Here is a 19,662-nt window from a genome sequence, read left to right on the forward strand (position 1 = left end):
CAAATTAAATCTAAATTGTGGTATGTGTCATTTCTTGTGTGAAACAAATACTAGATTTATGTGTACTTACTGACCAGGGTATTTTTGAACATTTGTTGAAGTGTGGTCGAAGTTTCCCATGTGTAACCCTCTCCATGGCCATTCCCATGTTCCTATCCAACTTTTCCCTGCTAATTAGTTTGTGTCAGCACATGTGCAGAGCAACTTAATAGGTGAAAAAGCAGTTTGTGTGCAGGTGAGGTAGCTCCTACAGTAGTAGGTAAAAGCAGGTCCAGAACAATGCTTTCCTCATGGAGTGGGTGAGGCAGACAAACAAGGGTGAAAAGGTACATTTGTGTAGGAATGCATATGTGTCCTCCCTAAAAAAAGATGTGTGAATGGGCCAAACATGATAAATTAACTTGTGAACAAACATGCATAACTTTTTAAATATATATGATTTGACAGTGTCATAAGCAGATGTAGGAATCCTTTGTTAGAGAGATGAGAGTGCAATAATGTGATTGGTGGCATCTTACATCCAGAGTGTAGTCAAATCCAAATCATAGCAGATGAGATAGTGGTACAGGTCATTATTTTGGGTACTATACAAAGATTGTGTGGAAAATAGTGGTCATGGGCTTCAAACATTGCTGAAACATCCTTTGTAGGTGTTAGATGTGGTTTATGTTATTGTATCCTAAATACAAAACCTATGTCAGTATTAGAGTGAACACGTTGACACATGTCGACTTGTGTAGATTGAGTGTGCTACTGCGTAAAGTCTATGAAAGCAGGTAGTGAATGTGTCTGTTTAGCAAATACCTACCTTAGCGTATAAAAAGATTCTTACCTTAAATTAAACAAACGTTTAAATGTGGAGAAGTATAGAAAGAGAAGCTTCCAATGTGTTTGCGTGCTGCATGTGTGGCTTGCAGGCAGTGAAATCATGGTTTGGAGTTAATAGACTGCAGCATTGCTTATTACATTCAGGTGTATGTGTTTGAGTAGTAATCAGCGTTAATTAGCCAACTCAGGCGCACGCTGGCATGCGGTATCTGTAGGGGTGGTTTTAGCTGGCGGTTGGCGGCCGCCTGTTTGGTGTCCGAAACGAACGGTGCCTTAGTCGATCGTGCGGTAGTAGCACCGCTCATTTTTGGTGCACACCCCCGTGTACGCCCATATTTACGCCCATTTTCCCTCATTATTTTGGCCGCTCCCATCAACACGCCCCTATGCCGCCCCATTACCCGTACGCTCGCGTACAGGTTTTTTCGCACGTTGAGACACCGGCCGTAAGCGGTGTGGAGTGTTCGCGCCGGCGCTCCAACCAGAATAAGGGCCTATATCGTTCGCCCAAGAGTTCATCGGAAATTGTTGACAGAGCGTTTTGTCTAGTCTAGTGTGTATTGGGGTTTACAGACTGTTACACTTTAATAGATACTACTGAATGTAATTCTGAAATTGTATATATTTAGGCCCAGTTTAACAAATAGTAGGAGTATTACAGTGATACTAATGAATGTGCCATTAGAAGTCTCCATTATTTACTGTACATGTCCAGCAAGATACAACTATATCCCCCTCTTTAGCAAAAGCCAAATGCTGCCAGCCACAGTTAGTGGAGGCATACACATGTACAACAGCAAGTCTATGCAAAAGCATAACTCCTTCACCCAGTGGGGAGCCAGCAATGCCTGGACAGTTTTGCTGATGAGGGAAAGGCAGCAAAGCTACTGAATAGCTTTCACCATCTATTGATGTTGAGAGCAGTACATGGAGCAAACAGCGCTAATCTTAGTTTACCACCATTTGTTGAATATTGAAAGTCTGACATAACCCCTTTAGCAAGTCATATTCTGAAGAGGAGCCCTAAAATTCAAAAGGAAATTACTAGCTTTCAGCAAGACATTTCTGCTGTCCAACCTACTAGCCGCAGTGTCTCACTGTGAAGTCAGTGGGGAGTGCTGTCACCGCAGAGCAGAACAGCTTGTCAATATTAGGAATGGACATTGGAAGCCCATAATCAAATGGCATCCGCCATGGAATCTTTTGATTGTGTCATCGCATCAAAAGATTTTGATAGGAAAAATTAATGTGACTTGCGCATCTGCAGCGTGGCGACGCATGAGTAAAATCTCTGCATTGTGGCCAGCTGAGGATGGAACTAGGGTTACCACCATTCCGGGATTACTCAATATAGTCCGTTAATTAAACCCGATGTCTGGACGGGTGGTGTTCCCAGATTACACAATGGAAAACAAAGGGAGGTGTGTGCAAGATGTGGGGAACGGAATCGCCACAAATTACACTGTGCCTCTGGCGCTGTTGTAAAAATAATAAATAAATGAAATATATAAAATCACTTTAGTGGTAACTGCTGCTGCATGTGGTTTATGTGAATAGGCAAAGATTCACAAAGAGGAGGAAAAGAAACTATAGTGTTTTAAACCACCTTGCGCTGCTGGTACACCAATTAGAAGCTAATAATACCACTGGATAGAATGACACTGGACACACTGCTGAAAATGTACAAAAATCTTTTTATATATAAGAAAAACAAGATAAAACAATTCATACATATAGATTAATAACATGAAAAATAAAATACCTAAATGGCCATTAGGTTTACGTTAGCAAGCTATGGAGTACTCCGTGATGGGTTAATAATAACAGTCACTGGGGGTAGCCAGAATGATGAGGGAATGGAAGGGGTGGAAAAAGATGATGCAAATGGGTGAATAGCAGAGTTAGTAGATGAATGCACAGCACATGCGGGGTTAATAAAGCTGGTAAATCGGTGCCCAGAATGAGGCACTTTAAATAGTGGATGTTATCTCACCCTCCGTTGGTATGGTAGTGGGAGGCGTCGGGGAGCTTTAGGTTGGAAACAGCTCGTACCCGGAAGATGATGCTGCTGGCGGGGAGCTTGAATTGGGGAAGCTCTACCCGCTGTGTGCTGGATCTGATGGTTTTAGACCAGCTGGTTGGAGATAGCCAGGAGAAGTAACGGCAGGATGGAATAGCGGGAGGGACGCTCGACCGCTAGATGGAGAGGTAATAGCTGCTGCCAGATGACGGTGGCTTGTGGGCTGAAGACCGCGGCAGACCAGCTGGTGGTGGTGTCGGGGAAGCAAGGGAATCACGGAGGCTTTGCTGACGCAACCGGATGTGACGTCGACGCGTTTCGTCTCTATGGCAACGGAGACTTTTTCAAGACGGATGTTAGACAGGCTTTACACAAACCTATTTAAAGGCTGTATGGCAATCATTAGCCAATCGGATCATAAAAGTAATCAGCATATAATTAAAACAGTTCTAAAGCTCGTGTGTCCAGTGAAATGGCTTATTTACTGGTTTAAACAATAATACATTTGATTCTTCGTTTTAGCAAATCACTTCTACCAATTGTAGTAAGATTCGGTCTTTATATAGTGAACAATCTGGTGATTATATAACATTCAAATAATTGCATTTTGCGTATTTAGGTGTTATGACCTCATTTAAAGCGGTATACACATACGCGATAGAGTGGAGAGAGATAGGGTACAATAAATTGAAGATACTTTAATATAAACATCTGGGATTTTCTGTGCATATGTGTATATATGTAACACATATGTATATTCAAATGGTGGAGATGGAAAACATCATTAAGATAAATAAAATTGGAACTAAAAAAATAAAAATAAAACTAACATATATATGTATATAACTAAAAATGTAGGATAGTAATAGAAAGATATATATGAGCAGTATATATAGAAAGATATATATATACACACATATAAATAAATAAAATATCACAAATATAAAGAATTCCTCTGTATATGTATATAAAAATATACATATAAGAGACCGGTAAAAAAAGATAATTGAAAATTATATAAAAATAATCAATGAATAAATATATATCAACTAAACAGATGTATACTGTATTTTGTAACATTACATCACATAGTGGGTATAATTATCATCAGTAAATTCTACTCTAGTTGGGGTAACTATCTGGGATCCTTGGGATTTTGAGATCCGTGGGGGTCAGGGGAAATTTCATCTGCACACCCGTGGCGTCATGGAGAGAATAATCTCTAACCAAGCGCCACGGGTAGATGTCCTTCCCCCCGATCCGCACGGAGTCAAAAATCAAAAGAAAAAGTTCAGAAAATTTTTTATAGAAATTATAGAAATGCAGCTGATTTATTTAGACTCATTGGTAGTCCACTATACCACTGGACAGAATGAATGACTTTAAATGTTATAATGACCGCAAATCCAGAAGAGAATGTTATTTATCCTCATTCAATGTGAACTCAAGGAGCGATGAGCAGCTGCCAGGGCCAAATCCAAATTTGAATAAATTATTCCTTAATCTGGAAGATCTTTTAAAGGATGAAATGAGAAACTGGTGGGACAGTGTCTCACTCCAGAAGTATCTAGATGCCAAAATCATCCCAAGGGGATTAAGGATCTTTAAACATTTGTCTATAAACGATCACCCCGAATTATTAAACAAATGGAATGAGACCTTAGACAGCTGCTCATATGCTCTGATGAGAACCCTTATACAATATAGAGAAGAAATGGTCACCAAAACCATAACTAAAATCGATAAATTGAAGGATGAGTTGCTACCATTTAAAGACAACCCATCATTTAAAGAGAGAGATGAACAGGTGAATAATAGAGTGGAGCGATTTGAAAAGGAGTTACTAATAAATAAAAAACGCAAATGGGATAGGGACCATAATGATTACCAAAAAGGTATAGTAAGAACTTACCACAAAACCAATACTAATATGAACTCCAATTTTAATAGAGAGATCTCCTCAACATATACACAAAGACCACCGTACCACCAAAGAAAATCATCCTATTCGAGGGGTAGAGAGAGATACAACTCTTATAGAGAGAGATCAAATCATAATCACACAGAACCCAGACAAAATACTCATATAAAAGAAAATAGACCATCATATCAACAGTCAGCAGAATCTACTCATAATTACAAAAATAAAAAGGACCAGGTTTTTCAATTAGGGACTTGGAAGGATTACAATCCGTACGAAGTCCTAACCAATCACACACCAAAACGTTCCCGAGAAGGAGGGGTGGAAGAGGAGGTCGAAAGAGATCCCAGAAAACCGCGACTAAATTAGATACATCGGGGCTATTTAATCTGAGCAAACAGGACCTTAGTGAAGCCCAAAAATCCCTATTATGTAAAGGACTTAATTTTGCCCCACAACAAGATCCCAACATTTTTGATTTATTTGTGGACCTAAATCGGTTCACTAGGGACCTTTGTAGAAAACGATATTTTTCAATGAAAGCACTTAAATCAATGAACACAGATGCAGATGCTGCACCTGTGATTCTGGATGACGACGATCTACCATCCCTCCTTACTCTCGAATCTTTGCTGAGTGAAAGTCACCCAGAAGAAGTAGAAACTTTTAACATCAATACGATAACTGACTCCCAACCCGTACCCCGGTTTAAAAAGAAATCTAACTTCTTCCCCCTAGAACACAAAAGCCCTGCAATAACCATTTTCTATAACAAAACCTTAGATGACTTCAAACGATTATGTTCTAAAACCCAAAAAAGAAAAAATAATAAATCTTATTTATCAGGAAAAGATAATTTAAGCAAATCTGAACGCCAAGCATTGAGCTCCTTGAAGAAAGATTTATCACTGGTAGTTAAACAGGCTGATAAAGGGGGTGGGGTTGTGATAATGGACCGTGAAGCCTATGTTGCAGAGGCTTTAAGACAACTTAACGACCAACATTACTATACATTGCTCCAGTCCAACCCCACCCCCTTATACCAGTCCCAATTTAAAGATCTACTCGAAAGAGCTGAGCTACAGAACGCAATATCCAGGGAGGAATCACAATTTTTATTTCCTTACCACCCCATCACTCCCACCTTTTATTTTTTACCCAAAATTCACAAACACCTCACTGCACCTCCGGGTAGACCCATTATTTCAGGTATGGGGTCCCTCACGTCCAATTTGTCACATTTTGTAGATTCTCACCTTCAGAAATTCGTCACTTCACTCCCCTCGCACATCAAAGACACTACCCATATTCTAAATTTAACTCACGAGCTGTCCTGGACTGAAGGTTGGGCATTTCTCACACTGGATGTCCAGGCACTCTACACTAACATTCCACACACTGAGGGTATTAAGGCTATTAATCACTATTTGGACCAGGATTTCACCATTTCTTCACCCAGAAAGCAGTTTATTTTAGATTCCATTTTATTTATCCTTACACATAACCATTTTATTTTTGAAGACCATCACTACCTTCAGTCACTTGGAACGGCCATGGGGACCAGATTTGCACCTAGTTTTGCTAACCTCTATATGGGCCGCCTTGAGGAACAACTTATATGGGGCGGCCCATATAGATAGAATCTGGTCCTCTATGGCCGTTTCATTGACGACCTCTTCATTATATGGAGAGGGGGTCACGAAACAGCCCTTGAATTTGTAAACTATCTTAACCACAACACTTTTAATCTTACTTTTACCCACACCTTCAGTCACACCTCCATCAACTTCCTGGATATTGCGTTCTCAGTTCATGATGGTCTCCTTATTTCCACCAACTACCTCAAACCGGTCGGAACAAACAACTATCTCCACTTTAATAGTGGACACTATAGACCGTGGATTCGGAATATCCCCAAAAACCAACTACTGTGACTTCGTCGCAACTGTACAAAAAATTCAGATTTTCAAACTCAGTCGGAATCAATGCTTGGCCATTTCAAAAGAAGAGGTTATCCTGACAAACTTTTAACAGAAGCATCCCAATCTGTAACTAAAGTTAATAGAGAAAGTCTACTTGAGATTAAAAATAAAAATAAAAGTAAATTTATGGAAAATGACTCTCAATCACTAATATTTATCTCTAAATTCAATAGAGAATCACATAACATTAAAAAAATATTACGTAAAAATCTAGAGATTCTGAATTATGACAAAATTCTAGAAGGAAAGTTAGAAGAAAAAACAAAAATTGTGTTTAGGAGGAACAGAAACATAAAAGATCAGATAGCACCTAGTTTACTACCTGCCCCAATGGTAATTCCAAATCAAACCTGGATCCCCAATAAACCCCCCGGTAATTACAGATGCCACAAAAACATCTGCTTAACATGCAAACATATGAGAAATAAAATAAAAAATATAACATCATCACACAATAAAAAAACCTTTATTTTGAAACAATTTACTAATTGTGATACAACCCACTGTGTATACCTCCTCGAGTGCCCTTGCAAATTACAATATGTGGGGAGAACAATACGGAGCATTAAAACCAGGTTCAGGGAACACAGAACAAATATTCTAAAGAACTATGTGAACCACAGCATTCCTCGCCATTTTTCCCAGTACCATCAAAGTGATCCCAGTGGACTAACCGTTACAGCCATCGAATTTATTCCAAACACCAAAAGAGGAGGAGATCGGTTCAGAAAGTTATGCCTAGCTGAAACCTCCTGGATTTTTAAATTAGACACACTCAGCCCACAGGGCCTAAATGAAGCCCTAGATCTAACATGTATGGATTAGAATCTTGTCTATACCTGACTGTTATAATTAACCATTTCTTTTGTTATTCCCCTCGAGGGTCTTATTATGATATTCAAAAATTTCTATAAAAATTTCTATAAAAAATTTTCTGAACTTTTTCTTTTGATTTTTGACTCCGTGCGGATCGGGGGGAAGGACATCTACCCGTGGCGCTTGGTTAGAGATTATTCTCTCCATGACGCCACGGGTGTGCAGATGAAATTTCCCCTGACCCCCACGGATCTCAAAATCCCAAGGATCCCAGATAGTTACCCCAACTAGAGTAGAATTTACTGATGATAATTATACCCACTATGTGATGTAATGTTACAAAATACAGTATACATCTGTTTAGTTGATATATATTTATTCATTGATTATTTTTATATAATTTTCAATTATCTTTTTTTACCGGTCTCTTATATGTATATTTTTATATACATATACAGAGGAATTCTTTATATTTGTGATATTTTATTTATTTATATGTGTGTATATATATATCTTTCTATATATACTGCTCATATATATCTTTCTATTACTATCCTACATTTTTAGTTATATACATATATATGTTAGTTTTATTTTTATTTTTTTAGTTCCAATTTTATTTATCTTAATGATGTTTTCCATCTCCACCATTTGAATATACATATGTGTTACATATATACACATATGCACAGAAAATCCCAGATGTTTATATTAAAGTATCTTCAATTTATTGTACCCTATCTCTCTCCACTCTATCGCGTATGTGTATACCGCTTTAAATGAGGTCATAACACCTAAATACGCAAAATGCAATTATTTGAATGTTATATAATCACCAGATTGTTCACTATATAAAGACCGAATCTTACTACAATTGGTAGAAGTGATTTGCTAAAACGAAGAATCAAATGTATTATTGTTTAAACCAGTAAATAAGCCATTTCACTGGACACACGAGCTTTAGAACTGTTTTAATTATATGCTGATTACTTTTATGATCCGATTGGCTAATGATTGCCATACAGCCTTTAAATAGGTTTGTGTAAAGCCTGTCTAACATCCGTCTTGAAAAAGTCTCCGTTGCCATAGAGACGAAACGCGTCGACGTCACATCCGGTTGCGTCAGCAAAGCCTCCGTGATTCCCTTGCTTCCCCGACACCACCACCAGCTGGTCTGCCGCGGTCTTCAGCCCACAAGCCACCGTCATCTGGCAGCAGCTATTACCTCTCCATCTAGCGGTCGAGCGTCCCTCCCGCTATTCCATCCTGCTGTTACTTCTCCTGGCTATCTCCAACCAGCTGGTCTAAAACCATCAGATCCAGCACACAGCGGGTAGAGCTTCCCCAATTCAAGCTCCCCGCCAGCAGCATCATCTTCCGGGTACGAGCTGTTTCCAACCTAAAGCTCCCCGACGCCTCCCACTACCATACCAACGGAGGGTGAGATAACATCCACTATTTAAAGTGCCTCATTCTGGGCACCGATTTACCAGCTTTATTAACCCCGCATGTGCTGTGCATTCATCTACTAACTCTGCTATTCACCCATTTGCATCATCTTTTTCCACCCCTTCCATTCCCTCATCATTCTGGCTACCCCCAGTGACTGTTATTATTAACCCATCACGGAGTACTCCATAGCTTGCTAACGTAAACCTAATGGCCATTTAGGTATTTTATTTTTCATGTTATTAATCTATATGTATGAATTGTTTTATCTTGTTTTTCTTATATATAAAAAGATTTTTGTACATTTTCAGCAGTGTGTCCAGTGTCATTCTATCCAGTGGTATTATTAGCTTCTAATTGGTGTACCAGCAGCGCAAGGTGGTTTAAAACACTATAGTTTCTTTCCCAGATTACACAATGTCTGAAAACAGTGCCGCCATTTGGAGTGTGAGACTAACCATTCCAGGACTCCAGAGAGATAGCCACAGACCTGCTTGCGCTGCCTCACGAGCTAATCAGAGCTCACGGTCTGGAAGCCAATTGGGAGCAGCAGTGGGGGCTCCTGGTTGGCTGCAAGACCGCGAGCTGGTCCAAGATTTAAAATACTGTAGCCCAGACCTGCTTTGATGCAGCTGGGCTGTACTTGCCCAGCTGCCTACCACCATTGTCACCTCACTGCTCTTAAACTCTCCCATGGCAACAAGCATTTCCATCCCCCTTGGCAATGAGTATTTTACTCCCCCTTGGCAATCAGCATTTTACTCCTCCATGGCAATGAGCATTTCACTTTCTCTTGGCAAGAAGCATTTCACTTTCCTGTGGTAATGAGCATTTCACTCCCCATTGCAGCGAGCATTTTACTACACCGTGGCAATTAGCATTTTACTCCCCGTGGCAACGAGTATTCCACTCCCCCGTGGCAAAGAGCATGTGATACCCCATGACATCGAGCATGAAGGCCGTGGCATTGAGCATGAAGCCCCTGGCATTTATCAAGAAACCCCTAGCAATTAACATGTAGTTAAGCGGCATTTATGTGGCATAATATGTTATAGCCATTATGCTGTGTGGTATAAAATGTAATTGGCATCACAATGTGTGGCATAATGTGTAATGGGCATTACAGTGTGTGGCATAATGTGTAATGAGCATCACGGTGTGTGGCATAATGTGTAATGAGCATCACAGTGTGTGGCATAATGTGTATTGGGCATCATGGTGTGAGACATAATGTGTAATGGACATTACAGTGTGTGACATAACATTTAAGTGGCATTACGGTCTGCAAAATCAAAAATAGAATTGAAGCAAAGGTCCAAAATAACATGATAAGGTGTGTCAAGGGACAGGGCTGGGGGCAGGGCAAAGGGTTGGTTGAGGGTGGGTCAAGTGGGCGGGCCACTGTCCGGTAATCTCTCAACACAAAGGTGGTAGCCCTAGATGGAACTGGGGGTCGGACCATTTTAACATCATTAAATGCTAACCATTTGATTGCTGCAAATATCAGAACCCTACCATTGAATGGTAAAACCACTGTCATCCCAACAAAAAACATTGATGTTGCCGTTGCGATGTCCGTCCCTAGTCAATAGAATAGATCAGGGCTGGGCAACACCGTCCCTCCAGATGTTGATGAACTACACATCCCAGCATGCCTTGCATCAGTTTCAGCATGGCCACATAGCAAAACTAATGCAAAGCATCCTGGGATGTGTAGTTCACTAACATCTGGAGGACCGCTGTTGCCCAGCCCTGGAATAGATGCTGTGCAACACTCGTTGCATTGCATTCACACTGATGGTAGAAAGCCCGTGGGCATTTTAGAGAGTGCTGGGCACGCTCCCACAATAATTGAAATGGGGGCTTACCACAAGGCTCAGTCCATTTTCAGTGGAATGCGAGAATCCCCTTTTTTATACATATGAATGTTGGGAGATCTGTAATAGTAAACATTATTACATTGTTAAATATTAGAAGTAGTCAGATTATACAATAAAAATACAATGTGACAGAGTAAAATAAGTAACAATAAAAAAAAGAAAACAAAATTGACAAATTGAAATACATTTTCAGTGACACCTAACTGTTTAGCCAATCATTCTGGTGATCAGAGCCAATCAAATTCACCACAACGCCTTTCGTCCCACCCACACACGTGCCACTTTAAACAAGGAATTCCTGGAGGCGGATTCTTTCAATTGTAGCACGTTCCGCCACGCTTGATACGGGCACAAATTACTGGCGTTTTGTGAGAAACACGCTATAGCCATCCGTTCTGCTATCAATGTTTATATTGCATTATCCAAATCATATGTTGAAAATAATATATTTTCAGTTTTGTTTACCCGTATTCGTTCTGTCAATTATCATAAGTTTTTGCCAACTTTAGAAATGGCAGATTCTAAGAGCGAGAAAGTGAGGCTTGAACCGCAGACAGAAGGTAGCAGGCGCAGGCGCAGGCGCAGTAGAGCAGCGCGCCTGTAGTATTAGCGGCATATACATAATATACACAGTGTGACTGTGAGCAGCTCCCCAGCCCAGCACGATGAGTGACATTACGGCGGGCGGCAGGTAAGTGCTGATCATGTCACCTGTACAGCTGCCGTGCTCTCTCAAACACCACAGACTCCATTATATGTAATTCTTTTGTCACAGCCAAGTAGCTTCCATGCTGCGAGGGAAAGGTGTGCATGGCTGCGCTAGTATGCATGCAAGTCACTTAAACTAATGTTTTCATGTTGTGTGTCACTGCGAGGTTCAACCAATGGTGTAATACAATGACATTTTTCATGCAGGAGAGACACTCGTGTGCAGGGGTGTGGGCAACAATAATCTCACTTTACAGTGTATTGTAACTGGGTCAGCACTCAGCAGTCACTAGGTTGACCACATAAGCAAATAGTCGACAGTATAAAGGTATACACATGAAAAGGGTGACATGAGTTTTTACGTATTTTTTGGGTGTCAAAGTTGATACTTGTTGACATGCACCCCCAATTTGTGTAGCGCAGCGGTTCTCAAACTGTGGGTGACTCCTGACCTCAGCATCGGGTTGCGACTCCATGTTGCTGACCATCCGGCTGATGAATTTTCTAATCTTAGTCAGTGATTCAAGGAGTCTGTTTAAATTTGTTGAATTGTCTGTTACTTTAAGGTGGCCATACACACGCAGATTTATCTTCAGATATGGCTGGTTGGAACAAAAACATGGTTATGGATGAGAACAAATGACAGTTGACCATTTGCTTGGAAATCTGACAAACGGTCACTCATCCATAACCATGTTTTTGTTCAAACAACCAGATCTGAAGATAAATCTTACTAATGTATGGGCACCTTTAGACTCCTCCGTCCTGCCATCATTTTGTGCCTCCACAATGCTGCTATGTATGTGCTGTCTGCCGACTACACATGTGATGTGATGACCTTCTGCAGTAACTTGCCAGGGTCCTGTCATTATTTTTATTTTTTGATGGGGTCCCAAAGAAAAATAGTTTGAGGATCGCTGGTGTAGCCATCGACCAACAATGATTTAAAATCATTGATGGTTTGTGGCCGATGTCGAATACTTTTGCCATCAATGTGGGAGTACCAGATAGTTTCCCTACATCGATGGCAAAGGAGAAATTATGTTTTATTTTATTTTTTTTAAGGTGCAAGGATCATGGAGTATAACTCCACCCCTTGACACCTGGAAGTCCCGCCCCAAAGTTCTGATTGGTCCACGCCATTCAAACATAATCGATGACCATAGATAGCTAAAACTATTAATGGTTATCCATCAAATAGTTTGCCACTATTGATAGCTGGGTGCAGAATTGCCATCAATGGCAACCATCGATTGTGCACTAGATCTAACCATTACATTGTGCACTAGATCTAACCTGCATAATCTGTTATCATAGTGGCAAGTGTGTGACTGTGGTTATCCCACCCAATACCCACGCCATGTCTATACATTACTTAGTGAATGTATAGATTACCATGAGTAATCTGAATTAAAGAGTGCCCCAAAAAAAGAGAGAGTCCTTTTCCTCTATTTCTTTGCAACCATCGATGGTGTCTGCACTGATGGCCATCCCTAGTGTAGCACCTACCCTCACATGCTTCGGGCAGTTTACCATTCCCAATTGTAGTTCACTTGGATCATAAAGCATAAAAAAAGTCAAACAGAAGAAAAAAATAATGAAGAACTAATGTTGACCTTTGTCAAAGTCGACCTAGTTCATGTTGACCATATGTTGTCAACTTATCATCTGGATACCCTCTAAGCATACAGCTGCACTGCGTGCTAGTACAGTACATAGGGCCTTATTTTGGTTCATTCTTTCTGACAAAATCCTTCTTAGATGGGCAAAACCATGTGCACTGCAGGTGGGGCAGATGTAACATGTGCAGAGAGAATTAGATTTGGGTGGGGTTTTACTTCAAAGTGAGATCTATATTGCAGTGTAAAAATAAAGCAGTCAGTATTTTCCCTGCACAGAAACAAAATTACTCACCCAAATCTAATTCTCTCTGCACGTTACATCTGCCCCCCCTGCAGTGCACATGGTTTTGTCGATCTAAGAAGGATTTTGTCAGAAAGAATGAACCAAAATAAGGCCCATAGTTCCGTGCAGGCCTATACCAGTGGTTCCCAAACTTTATTGAAACACAGTGCCCTATAATATTAGCATGTTTTCTCTGCACCCTTAGGATACATTTTTTACTCCATTTTAGAACATGGGACCCCTGGGTGGTCACTAGCTATGTGGACATCTAATAGGAACTGTAACCTGGATCGAGTGAAGCCAGTCTGCAAGGGTACACTTCCTAATGTTCTGAACCAGTTTAATAATGATATGGAGCTGTTTAGCTATGGTCATCCAGGTGGGCCTATCTTCTGAACTTGAAGCCTTTTTTTTTTTTTTTTTTTTAATTGATACATTTGTAGAAAGAAAAATTAAGTAAACTGCATCTACTGTACCTGTCATGCTGAGGATCAGTAATGGGATGGTGTATAGTTGTGCTTCTGATTTCCCACATTTTTTATGTTTGCCAGCTAATAGCACTGGTTTTGCCTATCATTTTGACCAGAAATTATGGTCATATTTATATAAAAACATGATGGGACATTTCTGCAACAGGCCTGTCCCAGTGAGGAGTTTGATTACATTTCTCAAATTGGGGTAAATGTATGAAGCAGTAAATGATACCCCATTTACACCACCGCAAAACCCAGGGTCTTCGACGGGTCAGACCCGGGTCAGCGGTGGTGTAAATGGGACACACCGTGTCCCTTTACACGGCTAGGACCTGGGTAGAGGGCGGTGTAAATGGGTACCCCGGGTCATCCGACCCAGCTCACCTTTACATCAATGGGGGATGTGCAACCTGCGGACGGCAGCGGCTGCAGGTTGGACGGGGGCGGCATCCATTCACCTCCCGGACCAGGGCTGGGGGGGTGCACGGGGGCTGGGGACAGCCCAGCAGATTACCTTAGTGCTGGACTTGCCCCCAACGCAGTGGGGGGTGGCACTTGGAGATGACGTCATCTCCAAGCGGCGGCTGGGGATGCAGCGGTGTAAAAGGGAGCAAACGCCAGGTCGCACCCGCCTTGAAGCGGGGATCCAAAACCCGGGTGCGACCCAGCGTTTTTGGTATAAAAGGGGGTATAAGAGTGAAGGTGAGCAATATTTACTTAATGATATCGTTAACGATATATGCATATCATCCACATGCAGCTCAATCTCAGCGGCGACTGCAAGTACTATGCGGGTGACATCAGTGAACGATATCGGTCAGTGTGTATGCCCTATATCGATCCTGCACAGCTGATATAGTTAACTAAAATGGGGTTGGGATCATTTGGTCTATTACAGCATTATGGTCGACAGTCATTAGGTAGACACCATTAGGTCGACATGGGTCTAGGTCGACATATGAAAAGGTCGACAGGTCATTAGTTCGACATTGTCTAGGTTGACAGTCAAAAGGTAGACATGGGGTTTTTCACTGTTTTTTTTATCTGAATGTCAACACAGTCGACATGGACACAGTTTAAAATGCACCGCATACCCTCGCTACACTATTTTATTCTCCCACCACGCCCTAGTGGATGGTAGGGCATGAAATACCGCCTGTCGGCTCTGTATGGGCACCCTTAGAATTTGCACACTATAAAATTATACATTGCAGCTGCTCAGTGTGTACCCAGCTTTAGGATTTGCTGTTTCCTCGCAGCTGTTCTAGTGTAAATTCACAGGATGCATGGTGGAACTCGTTCATGCTGGCCCCCAGTTTCTTTCCTTTTTCTAACCTCTTTTTTTGCACATAAATCCACTAGTGGTGTAGTAGGTACATGTACCTTGTTATTGCATTAGCATTGTAAAAGATGCAAATCATATAAAATATTGAGCGCTGTAAACAGTTTCGACAAAAACACATGAATTGGTAAGTAATGCGGCCATCTATGGGGGGGTATTCAATGCTGCAGCAAGCGGCCAGCGAGGGGGTTAAACAGCGAGGATTGCTGAAAACCAGCGATCCTCGCTGTTTAACCCCCGCACCGGCCGCTCGCTGTATTCAACGTTCTGGGGAAATCCTCGCCATCACAGGACGGCGAGAATTCCCCAAAACAGCGAGACCCGCGGCTACTGCAGAAAACTCGCAGTTTTTAGCCGCGAGTCTCGCTGCTTCTGGAGCCGCATCCGCCAATTCCCCCTCGCTCAAAAAACGGATTGAGGGGGAATTGGCGTATGCGGAGGGTGTGTTGAATGCTGTCAGGGTGAGTGGTGACAGCGAGCAGGACTTCCTGCTCGCTGTCACCACTCGCAAACAGCATTGAATACCTGCCTATGTGTGTTTTTTTTTTTTTTTAACACTGCTGGATTATTTGACAGTCAAAAACTGGGACTTTAATATATAATTTGGACCTAAAAATGTTGAAAGTACCGAGTTTTTTTTACTGTTGAAAAATCTGACACGTAATTAACCCCCCCCCATATCCTCCCCTCTATGCTTTATAGCAGGCATGTCCAACGTTGGCCCTCCAGATGTTTTGAAACTACACATCCCAGCATGCTTTGTAATAGTTTTAGCATTCTCTAATACAGGGCTTGACAAATACCGGGGGCCAGGTCGCCACGGCGACCAGATTCTGCTTCCTGGCGACCAGATATTTTGCAGGGAGGGAGGAAGCAGAATCTGGTCATCGGCAGCCTGACCACCCGTCCTGTCATGCCAGCGCAGCGCGGTCCCCGACCCCCCGGCCAGCCCGTGTCAGGCACAGGCTGGTATAAGAGGATGCGCTGCCCTTGTCAAAATGTATAAGAGCGGCGGCCGCGGGTCCCATCAGGGAGAGACTGCTTACCGCAAGCAGCTCCGTCCCTGCCTCTGCCCGGCCGCCGGAGTTATGTCCCCTTACACCCTGCTGCGGGAGCTCCGTGACCGGCCCCCTCCCCCCACCGTGGCCCGGCGCTGGAGCTCCGTCTCCGTCCCCCTTCCGCATTATTGCAGGAGCTCCGTCCGTGAGAGCCCCCCTCCACCAGGCAGTGTGAGCTCCGTGAGAGCCCCCCTCCGCCAGGCCATGTGAGCTCCGTGCGAGCCCCCCCTCTGCCCCGGCCATGTGAGCTCCAGCCTCCATGACATCCCTCCCCTCTGCCCAGCCACCGGTGCTCCCTCCCCCCTTTGCCCGACCACCACAGAGCACATTATGGATGTGTCACTACTGGGGGGGGTGGGTAGGCATTAGGGAGTGGTACTGTGGAGGAGCATTACCTGGGGCATGTGTGTGGCCAGGGATGGAGGTAGAGGGGCTGGGTGTTTTATTAGGAGGAGGGAGAGTTTGCCTGTAACTGAATTTTCACCAGCTGTACCTGCCTGGCATTTTGACCCCTGGCATCAAGCATGCAACCCCTGGCAATGAGCATGTAGGTAAGCTGCACTTATGTGACATAATATGTACTAAGCATGTGGTATTATATGTAATGGGCATTACAGTGTGGCTTAATGTGTAATGGGCATGCCGTTGTTTTGTAGAATGTGTCATGGGCATTACAGTGTGTGGCATAATGTGTAATGGGCATTATGGCACGTGTAGTGGGCATTATAGCATGTGGAATAACGTAATGGGTGTCTGACATGTGTAATAGGCATTGCGTTGTAAAATTTTTCGTGCATTCGGCGCGCACTGCCCCTATTTTTAGTTTGTCTGGCTCCTACACTTTCATCCTGGCTCCTAGATTTTTTAAGAATTTGTCAAGCCCTGCTCTAATAGCAAAACTGTGGCAAAGCATGCTGGGATGTGTAGTTTCAAAACATCTGGAGGGCCAATGTTGGACATGCCTGCTTTATAGTTTAGAAACGCAAGCTACACAAAATTGCAAACACATCGAGGTGTTCTCCTCAGAAAATTCTCAGAAAAATTTTCCTGCCAGGTGGCATCAATAAGTAGCTGGGTGGAGGTCTTCACAATAAATAAAAAAAAAGTGGGGAACTTCACTGTCAGAGGGGCGTGTTTAGCATCATTGAATAGCCAATGGTCCAGCGATATATCGGCCAGTGTTTACCCAGCTTAAGTGCCACTTTCATCAGTAAATATTGAATTACTAGTAAGCCCGCTTAAAGGAAATCCTTTGAAAGCTTGTAGATGTAGTTTCACTCGCTGGCAGTGTTTCACATGGACACTAGACCTAGATGATAACATATACTACAGGAGTTGATTCCTTTTAACAGTATAACTGAAAATATGTGTAGACCATATTTTATTACTATATTGCATGTCTAAAAGTCATGTCCAAATATACAGCAAACAAGTGTATATATAGGGGGTTATTCAGACCTGATCGCTGTGATGCAAAGTCACAGACCGGCTGATTATTGAACAACTGCGCTTGCGTACGGATCATGTGCAAGTCCATCCAGTGATAAAATGCAGTGTCTTATTTTAATCGCAAACCATTCCCAAATTGATATACAGGAAGCCAGCATTTGGGGGTGTCACCCGGTTGTTTTCTGGGAGTGTCAGGAAAAACGAGAATGTGCCCAAGTGGTTTCAGGGAGGGTGTGTGTCCTGATCAGCCTGGGTGACTTTGAGCTGAAAGCCTCTCAGTTTACTCGCTTGAGCTGCTTTCAGTGTGCACCGGGCAGCTATGAGCGGTTGGCGTTGATGCGCTCCCACGTCTTCGCTGGCTGGCCGCTCATCTCCTGCTATGGAGAGATAAGACAGGCGAAAACCGCTCAGTGTGTATGCACCGAGCACTTTTCAGCCCAGCGATTTTCCCCATTATTGTTATCCATACACGCTGGCCAAAAACGCCCAGTGTGTATGGACCTTAACGCATAGACTGCACAAACTAGAAAAAGTATTTGATATTTTCACAAACCTTGCACATGGCGGGATTTCACTCTGACATGGTGGCGGCCATCTCAGGTTTCTGCAAATTAGCAGAAAAGCAATCAGGTCTGTATAACCCCAATAAATTTAATAAGCGAATGTGGTTCAATTTAAAAACTGCTAATTGTTGAAGAAAGTGCTTCTTCTACACCTTTTTCAAATGTTGGATGCACCCAGCAACAGTTTTTCATTGTAATGATCCAGGCATACAGGTGTTCCTGAGGCCACCCTTAGGGATTGATGCTATTATCGCTGAAGGGTGCGAGTTTAACTCTAAAAATAGCACCTGAATTAACCCTAACTCGTACCCTTCGCAGGGCACAAATTCACTTAAAAGTGCTCGCACCCCTATGGAGGTGTGAGCACTTTTAAGCAAATTAGGTCCGCCGTAAAGTGCCCTCGTGTCTTGATGATTCACACTCGCGAATCATCCGCAAGTAATATAGTGTTCCCGCTAGGCTGTTTTAGCGGGGCGTTGCGCCCTGCCCGATTTTTAAAGGGCAAAATGAGCCCTTCCCCTCTGGCAGCACCCCGCTAAAACAGCCTCACGGGGAAGCCCAGCGTCGCCGCAGACGGCGATGCCCGGCGCTTCCCTAGCAGCACAGTGGCTTCGGAGGGGCCAGGCCCGCCCTCTTTGAGGATGGTGGCGGTCAGGCCCGCCTCCTTTGATGGCGGCAGCACGGGCACGCCCCTTTCATGACGGCGTCGGCCCGGGCACGCCCCTTTCATGACGGCGGCAGCACGGGCACGCCCCCAGCTGTGATGTCGGCGTGCCCGGTCCGCCCCCCAGCGCCCTGCCCGCTGTCACTCCTAGAGTGAACACTGTAATAGGATCAACCCTTTAATATGTACAAACTGGCAAGCTGAGAGAAATAACCATCTAATGTCTTTTCAGGAATTCAGGACATTGAAGCCTTTTCTTATAGCAGTGGCTCCCAACTGGGTGCCATTGGGCTCTTGTAGGGTTGCCCTGGGTTGGTGGTCCAGGGCTAATGCATATTATTTATGGTCAATGTAGATTATCTTCTCTGTAAGAAGATAAAAAAAAAAAAAAAAAATATATATATATATATATATATATATATATATATATATATATATATATATATATATATATATATATATATATATATTTGGGGCTCATATAAACAATTGCTCTAAATAAGTCAGCAATAACCATCTACTGTGTTGCTGCCATAGGCAGAGATTCCTTTAACGTTTTAGGTTTATACTGTATATCTTGTAAGTTGTACCTTTTTAATGTAAA

The 19,662-nt window shown here is 42.7% G+C and overlaps 1 protein-coding gene across 1 annotated transcript in view; it reads left to right on the forward strand.

Annotated features, from left to right (window-relative positions):
* Window positions 1-11,282: 11,282 nt before the first annotated feature.
* MCM9 (minichromosome maintenance 9 homologous recombination repair factor) overlaps window positions 11,283-19,662 on the forward strand; it is a 75,747-nt gene continuing 67,367 nt past the window's right edge. Inside the window, exon 1 of the mRNA XM_083176805.1 lies at window positions 11,283-11,587. The gene's annotated coding sequence lies outside the window, so the exon portion shown is untranslated. The remainder of the gene's footprint in view (window positions 11,588-19,662) is intronic.

This window comes from Crinia signifera, chromosome 3, assembly GCF_055691185.1.
Source record: "Crinia signifera chromosome 3, ASM5569118v1, whole genome shotgun sequence".
Classification (NCBI taxonomy): domain Eukaryota; kingdom Metazoa; phylum Chordata; class Amphibia; order Anura; family Myobatrachidae; genus Crinia; species Crinia signifera.